This window comes from Sapajus apella, unplaced genomic scaffold (assembly GCF_009761245.1).
Source record: "Sapajus apella isolate SASKATOON/1434 unplaced genomic scaffold, GSC_monkey_1.0 scaffold48, whole genome shotgun sequence".
Lineage (NCBI taxonomy): Eukaryota > Metazoa > Chordata > Mammalia > Primates > Cebidae > Sapajus > Sapajus apella.
In genome coordinates, this window is record NW_022436988.1 from 6,126,934 (window position 1) to 6,139,035 (window position 12,102).

Sequence of the window (12,102 nt, forward strand, 5' to 3'; positions counted from 1 at the left end):
AAAAATTAGCCAAGTGTGGCAGAAAAAATAAAAATTATTAACAAAATAAAATATGTTTTTGTTCAGGAAAGCAAGAGAGTGGCCTGGTCACTGCTTGCCCTCCCCAAGTACTCGGCCCAGTTGCTAAGGAGCTGGCCCGCCTGCCCACAGGGGTCAGGTGAGCTTGCCAAGTCACTCTCGCCAGCAGCAGAAGGGGAGGGAACTCACTGCCTGAGGACCTTGATGTCCAGGGCAGGCACCAGCCTGTAGATTCATTAAGGCAGATCCAGCCCAGCTGCCCTGAAGAATAAAGTCTCGCCCACCTTTCAGGCAGAGCCCCCATCTAGAAGCCTACGATCTTTAGCAAAACATCTTCTCATGCTGACATTTTATAACTGCTGTTTTCATGTATGTGCTGCTGCGTGCTGTCACACGTATCTGTCATCTGTGGATTTCAACCAGATGTTCTATCAAAGGCAGGAGCAAGCTGTTTGCAAAATACACAAGCCAAATTTAAAAAAAAATTTTTTTTGAGACAGTGTCTCACTCTGTCATCCAGGCTGGGGTGTATTGGCGCGATCTCGGCTCATACAACCTCCACCTCCCAGGTTCAAGCAATTCTCCTGCCTCAGACTCCCAAGTAGCTGGGACTACAGGCACGTGCCACCATGCCCAGATATTTTTTTGTATTTTCAGTAGAAGCAGGGTTTCACCATATTGGCCAGTCTGGTCTCAAACTCTTGACCTCAAGTTATCTGCTTGCCTCCACCTCTGAAAGTGCTGGGATTACAGGTGTGAGCCAACTTGCCCAGCCTTACAAGTCAAATAAATGAACGGATCATTAAACCAGGCTCTCCCAGATAGCCTAGAGATAAGTCTGCGGATGTTAATAGCACCTGCAAAACCAAAATCGCACGCCTCTCCTGCCAGCACACATACGCTTCCCTAACCAGAAGAGGTGAGGCAGCAGCCTCCCACATGGCTCCAAACCTCCTCACTCCTGATATCCTGCCCTTGTGGAATCTCCTTCCCTTGGTGTGGGCTGGACCTGCTTCCAACAAATACAACACAAATGCGATAAGATATTACTTCAAAAAGGAACCACGAGCCAGCGTGGTGGCTCACACCTGTAATCCCAGCAATTTGGGAGGCCGAGACAGGAGGATCGCTTGACTCCAGGAGTTAGCGACCAGCCAAGGCAACATGGCAAAACCCCAACTCTACAAAAAATACAAGAATTAGCCAGGCATGGTGGCACATGCCAGTAGTCCCAGCTACTCAGGAGCTGAGTCAGGAGGATCAGAAGCCTGGGAGGTGGAGGTTGCAGTGAGCCGTGATTACACCACTGCACTCCAGCCTGGGCAATAAAGTCAGACCCTGTCTCAAAAAAAAAAAAAGAAAAAAATGAATAGTGGCTTCTGTCCCCTCACCCCTCTCTCACTCTCGCTGGCTCTGCAGGTCACTCTTCCTGCCCTAGCTGATTTACAAAGAGGCTCCTGCAGCAGGAAACTGAAGGTAGTCCTTGACCAGCAGCCAGCAGAGAACTGAGCTCTGCCAGCAACCGGGGAGCAAGCTTAGAATTAGATCATTCCCCAGTGGACCATCTGATGCCCATACAACCCAGCCCACTCCCTGCCCACGGGCTTCCTGAGAGAACTTAAGGCTAAGCTGTGCCCAAATTCCTGACCCATAATAATAAGTGAGATAATAAATGTTCTCTGTTCTAGGCCTCTACCTGTTGAGGCTCTCAGTTACACAGCAATAGCTCCCTGATACACAGATACACACACGTGCTGTACGGACAATTACCAAGTCTCACGTCAGTTCTTACACACATAGTCACGAATAAGAGGTACAACCAGAAAAACTCAAGCACAGATTTCCACGTCAAACCTTCAGGGTTGGGTGTTGTATTGATGTGTTTTTTTTGAGGTAGAGTCTTGCTCTGTCGCCTAGGCTGGAGTGCAGTGGCACGATCTCAGCTCACTGCAACCTCTGCCTCCTGAGTTCAAGTGATTCCCCTGCCTCAGCCTCCTGAGTAGCTGGGATTACAAGCACCCATCATCATGCCTGGCTATTTTTTGTATTTTAGTAGAGATGGGGTTTCACCATGTTGGCCAGGCTGGTTTTGAACTCCTGACCTCAGGTGACCCACCTGCCTTGGCCTCCCAAAGTCCTGGGATTACAGGCGTGAGCCATTTATTGCAGCTGGCCTTTTTTCCTTTTTTTTTTTTTGAGACAAGGTCTTGCTCTGTCCCTCAGGCTGGAGTGCAGTGGCACAATCACAGCTCACTGCAGCCTCCACCTCCTGGGCTTAAACCATCCTCCCACCTCACTCTCCCAAGTAACTGGGACTATAGGCGTGTGCCACTATGCCTGGCTATGTATTTATTTAGTAGAAACAGGGTCTCATTATGTTGTTCAGGCTGGTCTTGAACTCATGGCCTCTAGCAATCCTCCCTTCTCGGGCTCCCAAAGTGCTGGGAATATAGGCGTGAGCAGCAGTGCCCGCCCTGTTTTCAGGTTTCTGAAGCCACTGCACTCCAGCCTGGGCAATAAAAGCAAAACTCTGTCTCAAAAAAAAAAAAAAAAAATCCTGTCTCGGAGAAAATTAAGTGTCATCTACTTTGCTTACTGTGGGACGTTCCTTCTACTCCTAATTCAGGCTTTTAAGAATAATTTTTATTTTAATATCTTGAATGCATGAGAAGAATCCGTCCATAAAAAAGACTGCTTGATATTGCGTTAAACTCAGATCTGAGAAAAAGTACCCTGCCGGCTGCCTGCCTCCCCTTGGCCAGAAAGGTGCAGGTGTCCCCATGGAGAGAGGCAGCCTGGGCTCCTTGGCTCTGCCCAGACCCAACACCAATGCCTTGTGCCAGGCCCCGCCAGCTTCACAGACCCCCTCCACAGTCCTGGCATGTCCTACAGACTCAGCCTCCTGCTGCAGGATACACACAAGCACCCATCTTCCTGAAAGTCATTTATTCAAAGAGGGTCTGTCTTAGAAAGAGCTCTAGTGCCCCAGGAAAGGCCTGCTGGGGTGCACGCTCAGGTGTGCATAACTGAGCTCGCCTTGGCTACACTCCAATCACAGAGGCAGCTTGGAAATTGGCCGAAGGGGAAGGGAGGGTGAGTAAGAAGACGCTGGGGCCGGAGTGGGGTGGACCTGTGGCCTGGAAAGAGAAACGGGAGGAGCACAGCCGGCAAAGGGCCCGTGTGGGTGAGGCGTCCCCAGTCAAGGTGGCCCAAGAGAAAAATTCTGCGGGGACTGATCAAGAACCACCACGCTGGGAGGCTGAAGTGGGCAGATTGCTTGAGCCTAGGAGTTTGAGACCAGCCTGGGCAACATGGTGAAACCTCATTTCTACTAAAAGTTTTTTAAATTAGCTAGGCACAGCGATGCACACCTGTGGTCTCAGCTACTGGGGAGACTGAGGTGGGAGGATCACCTGAGCCCGGGAGGTCAAGGTTGCAGTGAGCCACGATCATGCCATTATACTCCAGCCTAGGCGACAGAGTGAGATCCTGTCTCGAAAAAATAAAAAGAGCCACGATGTGGGGAGGGGACAGCCAACCTCATGTGAAGAACCCACGTCAGGACTGAGGGGTCATCCAGAAGGCTCAGACCAGCACCCTTAGCCCTTGCCACCAGCACAATGGACCGAAAGTGGATGGGATCATTGGCCAGGAGCTTGGTCAGCCCCAGCCTGGTGGCTTCCTCATACACAGCACAGAGAGGCACCCACAAACACCCACACAAGGGCCAGGCAGGCACTAAACACACACTCTGACCCTCCACAGTCAGATACACGAAGAGCCCACAAAGACCCCTGAGGCACCCAGAGGCCCCATCCTCAGCCCAGACCTGCCATTGGGCATGGACAGGCCACTGCCCTGAGCAGGGCCAGGATGGAAACTGAGTCTCCCGAAGCCTCCCTGCAGAGTGTAGGCCCTCATCAATGGAAAAGAGAAAGGAAGAGGAAGATTCTACTTCTCTGCCGGAGAACTTTTCAGAGGGTTATTCTGCTGGCTTCTCCCAAGCAGGGCATTTCCAGTTTCCCGTGGCTTCCGGAGATGCAAAGCCACGGAACTGATCAGTGTCATTGTACCCCACAACATGCACGCCCCAGCCCCGGGAGCGTGCCTTCCACCCCCACACGCCACCAGAGGAGAGGCCCGTGGCACATCTGTAACAGGACGCCACAGGGATGGTTCCGTCTCCTGGAAGCTGGTGAATAATTCAGGAGAAATCCTTACTCCCGTTTTAATTAATCCACATAGAATTTCTGCAGCGGAAATCCACCCTCACTCCAGCCACGAAGCAGCAGCTATAGGCATCTTATTATTCGGCATTTGACGGCCTGGCTCTCACTTGGTTATTAACAAGCAGAAACCTCAGCCTGCACCGAAATGATGAGGCCCGTGCAGAGCAGGAAATCCTGGGGCTTGGAAGTGTTCAGGCCTCGTTTCTTCCCCAGCCTGCCCTCCGAGCACTCAAGGCATGTGGAAGGAGGTTGAAGGCAAGGCTGTGGGCAGTGTGAAGGACAGTCAGGGGGAGACACAGCCCAGGAAGGGCAGCTGGGCTTGGGGGAGCAATGCGGAGGGTGAGCAGATCGACTCCACTTTCAGATGGGTCTCAGTGAGCACAACCATCCAACAGCAGGGGCAGAGGAGACACGAAAGGTGCTGTGGGCAGGTGCGTGTGTGCAGAGGTGTGCAGGACAGGGAGTGCGTGTGGTGTGTGGAGGCGTGATGGGTGAGCGATTGAGTGTGTGCAAGAGTTTATGAGGGGCCGGGCATGGTGGCTCACGCCTGTAACTCCAGCACTTTCGGAGGCCGAGGCGGGTGGATCACCTGAGGTCAGGAGTTTGAGACCAGCCTGGTCAACATGGTGAAACTCCGTCTCCACTAAAAATACAAAAATAAGCCAGGCGTGGTGGCGGGCACCTGTAATCCCAGCTACTCAGGAGGCTGAGGCAGAGAACTGCTTGAACTTGGGATGCGCAGGTTGCAGTGAGCCGAGATTGCGCCATTTGCTCTCCAGCGTCGGCTACAGAGTGAGACTCTGTATTAATTAATTAATTAAAAATAAAAGGAAAAGATGGTCAGACAGGATGGTTCACCTCTGTAATCTCAGCAATTTGGGAGGCCCAGGCGGGCAGATGACTTGAAGTCGGGAGTTCAAGACCAGCCTGGCCAACATGGTGAAACCCCATCTCTACTAAAAATACAAAATTTAGCTGGGTGTGGTGGCACGCCCCTGTAGTCCCAGCTCCTCGGGAGGCTGAGGCAGGAGAATCGCTTGGACCCAAGAGGAGGGTGCAATGAGTGGAGGTCGTGCCACTGCAAAGCCTGGGCAACAAAGCGAGATTCTGTCTCAAAAAAAAGAAAAAATAGGAAAGGACCACCAGCCTTTTGATCTTGGGGGGCATTGGTCCACATGCTCCTTCTCTCATGAGGAGGGGATAATTGTGATGTTTCTGACTCACTGAATTTATTGAGGGTCTCCTCTGCGCAGAGTGGTCTCACTCATTTACACCTCATCAAAGGACCATTTGAGCTCCCCCTAAATGACGTTCACAGTAATCCCATGAAGCAGCCATTTCTCGAGTGCTGTGGTGAAATCGAGGCCTGGAAAAGTTACACCTTCTGTCCAGGTGACATCTAAGAAGTAGGGGGATGTAATGTGAACCCGGGTTTCCCTGTCCCTAAGGCCCCTCTCGGAGGCACAGGGAGGGGATCATCGTGTTGGCAGCCTGTGCCCACACCACATGGCTTCCTACTCTTCCCCTAGAAAAGGGTCCCTCACGACTGGCCCTGGCTAGGAACCCTGCTCCCAACAGCAGCAGATACCCCAGGAATGGCGACCTCCTTGGCAGGGTACTGGAGGTTAAGGACAGAATGGTTTCTGCTAGCAAGGCAGCCCTGGAGCAGGTGCAGCTGGACCTGAGTGTGTCGACTGCTCTGGAGTGACTTCCTCCTGATTGCCTCCTCATGGCAAGGACCTGCCCTCTCTACCTTAATAAAATCAGATCCCCGGCTGGGAGCAGTGGCTCATGCCTGTAATCCTAGCACTTTGGGAGGCCGAGGTGGGCAGATCACGAGGTCAGGAGTTCGAGTCCAGCCTGACCAACATGGTGAAACCCTATCTCTACTAAAAATACAAAAATTAGCCAGGCATGGTAGCGGATGCCTGTATTCCCAACTACTCAGGAGGCTTAGGCAGAAGAATTGCTTGAACCTGGGAGGTGGAGGTTGCAGTGAGCCAAGATTGCTCCACTGTACTCCAGTCTGGACGACAGAGCGAGACTCCGTGTCAAAAAAAAAAAAAAAAAAAAAAATCAGATCCCCATCCTACAAAGCTAGACATAGAGAGCGCTCTGTCATCCAAGGCGAGAATGAATCTTGGATTCTAGAAGAGCTGGGACTGTGGTCAGTTCCCTGTATGCACCTCCCACTTCACCTTCCCATCCACACTGCGCCCTCCATCCCACGCCTGCCATAACCTAAGGACAGACAGTTGATTTTGTTAAGGGGTAAGTGTTTCCAGTAACCACCTCTCAGCACAGCCCGGAGGAAAAAGGGGACTTTCCTGCCAGGCATCCTTCCCACTCTGGTGTCCTGGGGAAGCTGTCCCTTGAGACACTGTGGAGAGGCCCAGGCTGCCCACCGGCAGAGCACTCCCGAGGCCTCTGGGCTGCCCCAGGGGCTGAGACTGGGCGGAGCCTTTGCTATCCCCTCTCCTGCAAGCTCAGAGGAGGCAGCTCAGAGCAGAAGGGACCTCTGTCCTCTCAGAGCTTCGCCCCAGGTTAGGGCAAGAGGATCCCAGGGGATCCAAGTCTCTCCTTTCAGAGCAGGGCTCCAGGGCCCTCGGGGACAACCTTCCCTATTTGCACCACCCCGCCCCCTCGGGAGGGATTCACAGGGGCTGGCTGCTGAGCTCTTGCCCATCCCATCTATCCAACAGCAATGGGACCTGGCAATTACAGCAAGCTGGGAAGTTATTAAAAGGTAAGTCTATTTTTAGGAAATCAACAGCAAACTGAGGACAAGATAGGAGAAAACAATATCGGTCTTCTGAGACTTTGCAGCTTCTGACGCATGGGATTGGGCCTCAGGAGGTAAGCACCCCACCCCAGTGAGGCGGTGAAGGAGGGGAAGAGGCAGCCCTCCATCCCCCAGCATCCCCGGAGCAGAGCCTGTTGGGAGGGGACCTCTGGGAGGAAGAGACGTGCCAAGGGAAGTCAGCTGTGGCCCAAGGGACAGGGACACAGAAGGGATACATCTAAAAATGGAAGTCCTAGAACATAAATCATTCAAAAACAGGATTATTTAACTGGAAGTTAAAAGTGAAAGAATTGGCCGGGTGCGCTGGCTCATGCCTGTAATCACAGCACTTTAGGAGGCCGAGGCGGGCAGATCACCTGAGGTCGGGAGTTCGAGACCAGCCTGACCAACATGGAGAAACCCCATGGAGAAACCTCTACTAAAAATAAAAAATTAGCCAGGTGTGGTGGCACATGCCTATAGCTAGCCTATAATCCTAGCTACTCCGGAGGCTGAGGCAGGAGAATTGCTTGAACCTGGGAGGCGAAGTTTGCTGTGAGTGGAGATCATGCCTGGGCAACAAAAGCAAAACTCTGTCTCAAAAAAAGAGAGAGAGAGAGAGGAGAGAGAGAGAGAAAGAGAGAGAGAGAGACAGGGAAATTCATTTAAATTCCAGCAAGGGCAGCTTAAGTTGGATGGCAGCTACATCCTTCTGATGGCAAATGTCGAGGATGGAGAATCTATTCCCTGAATGCAGGTGAGGGACAAATGACCTTCGGAGCCAGCCTAAGAATTCCCATACTAAGTTCATGTAGAAAAGCAAAGGGGCTGGGTGTGATGGCTCTTGCCTGTGATTCTAGCAATTTAAGAGGCCGAGGCAGGAGGATCCCTCGAGCTCAGGAGTTTGTGATCAGGCTGGGCAACATAGTGAGACCTCATTTCTTAAAAAAAAAAAAAAAAAAAAAAAAAATTGTAATTAGCTATGTATGGTGGTGCACACCCTCGGTCTCAGCAACTTGAAAGACGGAGGTGGACTGACTGCTTGAGCCTGGGAGGTTGATATGCTTTGGATTTGTGTCCCCACCCAAATCTCCTGTAGAATTGTAATCCCCCGCTGCCCCCCACCGACCGTGATGAGGGAGGGGCCTGGTGGGAGGTGACTGGGTCGTGGGGGTGGACTTCCTCCTTGCTGTCCTTGTGCTGGTGAGTTCTCATGAGATCTGGTTGGTGGCCCCTCCCCCCTTCTCCCTCTTCCTCCTGCTCCAGACATGTCACACATGCCTGCTTCCCCCAGGCTTCCTGTACAGCCTGCAGAACCATGAGCCAATTAAACCTGTTTTCTTTATAATAATTACACAGTTTCAGGTATTTCTTTATAACAGTGTAAGAATGGACTAATCCAGAGGTCGAGGATACAGTCAGCTGTGATTGTGTCACTGCACTCCAGCCTGGGCAACAGAGCAAGACCCTATCTCAAAAAAAAAAAAAAAGAAGGCCGGGCGCGGTGGCTCAAGCCTGTAATCCCAGCACTTTGGGAGGCCAAGGCAGGTGGATCACGAGGTCAAGAGATCGAGACCATCCTGGTCAACATGGTGAAACCCCGTCTCTACTAAAAATACAAAAAATCAGCTGGGCATGGTGGTGCGTGCCTGTAATCCCAGTGACTCAGGAGGCTGAGGCAAGAGAATTGCCTGAACCCGGGAGGCGGAGGTTGCGGTGAGCCGAGATCGTGCCATTGCACCCCAGCCTGGGTAACAAGAGCGAAACTCCGTCTCAAAAAAAAAAAAAAAAAAGAAAAGAAAAGGGGATTGCAGCAGTCACTGAGGGCCAGAGGAAAACGTCACTGAATGACTACAAGAAGCAAAGCTCCTCAGCAGTAAGGGCCATGGAAAAGGTGGCAGTGGTAAGGCACTAACGACAAGGGACTAAGGTCTGTCCTATGCACACAGCTTTTCACTCTCCAGGCTCCTCTTTGCAACCTGAGGCGGCATTAAGTGCTTTGTTGTTGATGTTGCTGTGTGAGATGGGGTCTTGCTCTGTCGTCCAGGCTGGGGTGCGGCGGCGTGCAGTCTCGACTCACTGCAACCTCTGCCTCCCAGGTTCAACCTCTGCCTCCGTCTCCCAAGTAACTGGGATTACAGGCGTGCACCACCACACCTAGCTAATTTCTTTCACACCTGACTAATTTCTGTTTTTTTTTAGTAGAGACAGGGTTTCGCCATGATGGTCAGGCTGGTCTTGAACTCCTGACCCCAGGTGATCCACCCACCTCAGCCTCCCAAAGTGCTGGAATTACAGGCGTGAGACACTGCACCTGGCCTTAACTGTGACTTTCTAGACTTCCTGTTAGGTATTTTCTTCTGAGGTCAAGGGCAACAAGAGCTAAATGAATCTCACTCTTACTACAGCTTATTTGCTGTTGTGTTTTTTGGCAAAACCACTTTCAAAAGAGCAATATCTGGAAAGGTTTTCAATTTTCCATGAATCGAGTTCTCAGTGTCTTTCAAAGAGGAAATGAAAGATAAGGACAGTCTATGAACTCAGGGATTTAAATAGCAACATCAGAAACCTCCATGCCACCCAGAGAAGAATCGAGGAGGGGTGTCAGGAGAGCGCAGCAGAGCCTCATTTGAAAGGCTGCACTGAAGTTTAAATTGCATTTTAATTTACTATGCCAGCTCAATTCCTCTTCCGTCCCAGGCCCTGGGGGTTAGCACACAAATAGGAGGCACACTTCACAGCAACACCCTCCCAGTACAGAAAATCCTACTGCAAGAGCGGGTCGCCCTCTGCAGGGCACAAAAGGACGTGAGTCTGGCTGAGCCCTGAGGATTCTTTCATGCAAGACTCCAAACACAGCACAGTAATTCCTACACACTTCAAGAGACCGGTTCCGCCTGGAACGTGTTAATTTTGCAAGCAATGAAGGATTAGAAGGCCAGAGGGCCATGGCTAAAATTTTTGCCTAAGCATTTGGAATTGATCTGAAGCTACTAGCTAAGGGTCAGTGGTGTTGGGTTGACTAGGGACTTAGACACACCTGGTGGCGGGCATGAGCCCTGCAGGGCTCCTCCTGGCGAGAATCAGACCATGCTCTTTTTCTTTTCTTTTTTTCCCTCCTTTCTTCTTTCCTTTCTTTTTTTTTTTTTGAGATGGAGTCTTGCTCTGTCGGCCAGGCTGGAATGCAATGGCACGATCTCAGCTCACTGCAACCTCCGACTCCCAGGTTCAAGCAATCTTCCTGCCTCAGCCTCCCGAGTAGCTGGGACTACAGGTGTGTGCCACTACGCCTAATTTTTGTATTTTTAATAGAGATGGTGTTTCACTCTGTCTCCTGGGCTAGAGTGCAGTGGCACAACCTCGGCTCACTGCAACTTCTGCCTCCTTGGTTCAAGCAATTCTTGTGCCTCAGCCTCCTGAGTATCTGGGATTACAGGCGCCCACCACCACGCAGGCAAATTTTCTTTTTCGTATTTTTAGTAGAGATACGGTTTCACCATGTTGCCAGGCTGGTCTCAAACTCCTGAGCTCAAGCGATCCTCCTGCCCTGGCCTCCCAAAGTGCTGGGATTACAGGCATGAGACACCACACCCAGCCCATGGAGACAGTTTTACTCAGAGATACATTTGACCTATTCCGAACCCCAGCAGTTCCTTTTTAATTCTGAGTGCCTCAGAAGTCTTCAGATCCAGCTAACTCTTGCCACTCCCTACAACAGTGCTTCTCAGGGAGACGGGGAGACAGTTTTGCTCCCAGGAGACATTGACAACACCTGGGGTGGTTCTGGTTGTCATAACTTCGGGAGGGGGAACTCCTGACATCTACCACTCCACATCCCGAAATACACAGGACAGCCCCCCACAACACCCTACGCAGCAGCAAAACATGATGAACTCTGAATGTCAAAGGGGCTGGGCTGAGAAACCCTGCTGAGAATATAGAGAGGAATGTCCAGGAGCACTATGGCTCACACCTGCAATCCCAGCACTGTGGGAAACCGAGGCACCAGGAGGGCTTGAGGAGGTCCACACCAGCCTGGGCAACAAAGGAAGACCCCACCTCTACAAAAAGAAAGAAAATAAAATAGCCAGACATGGTGGCACACACCTGTAGTCCCAGCTACGTGGGAGGAGGCTGAGGCAGGAAGATCATTTGAGACCAGGAGTTGGTGACTGCAGTGAGATATGGTTGCACCACTGCACTCCAGCCTGGGCAGCAGTGCAAGACTCCATCTCTTAAAAAGAATCCCAGCACTTTGGGAGGCCGAGGCAGGTGGATCACCTGAGGTCAGGTGTTGAAGACCAGCCAGGCCAACATGGTGAAACCCCGTCTCTACTAAAAAGACAAAAATTAGCCGGTGTGGCGGTGGGCACCTGTAGTCCCAGCTACTCAGGAGGTTGAGGCAGGAGAATCACTTGAACCTGGGAGGCAGAGATTGCAATGAGCTGAGATCTTGCCATTGCAATCCAGCCTGGGCAAAAAGAGAGAAACTCCGTCTCAAAAAAAAAAAAGAGAGCAAGGCTCCAGGAACAAGGAAGGCCCATGGCTGTTGCAGACTTGAAAACATGTGCCTTCAGATCACCCGGCAGCCTAAAAACCACGGTAACAGGGATGGTGACTCCAAGAGGCAACTCTCTGACCCCGAAGACATATTGACTCTGTCACTCCAACCTCCCCCTTCTTAGCCCAGAGTGCCCCAGACAGTGAGGTCCCCTGCTCAGCACACACCCTGCTCCATTGACTGCTTCTCCCCCAACACCTGGGACTGCTGGTTTATTCGCCCAGTGCTGGCACTCGAAAATACCTTACTGCCTTGAAATATTTTTAATCTTATTTTTCTTTGAATAAAATGAAATTCACTCTGCAGCTCCCTCAAGGTCATTTTTCATCTCTTCACTCCCGGCAACACTGGTAAAGAGAGCTCCAAGGCCTTTCTTTGGCTCTGTCACTTTTCCCATTTTCAAGCAAAAGTGTTAATTAAATGCTTGCAGGCTCAACTGGGTTTAAATTGGCTTTACCAGCTGGGCACAGTGGCTCATGCCTGTAATCCCAGCACTTTGGGAGGCTGAGGTG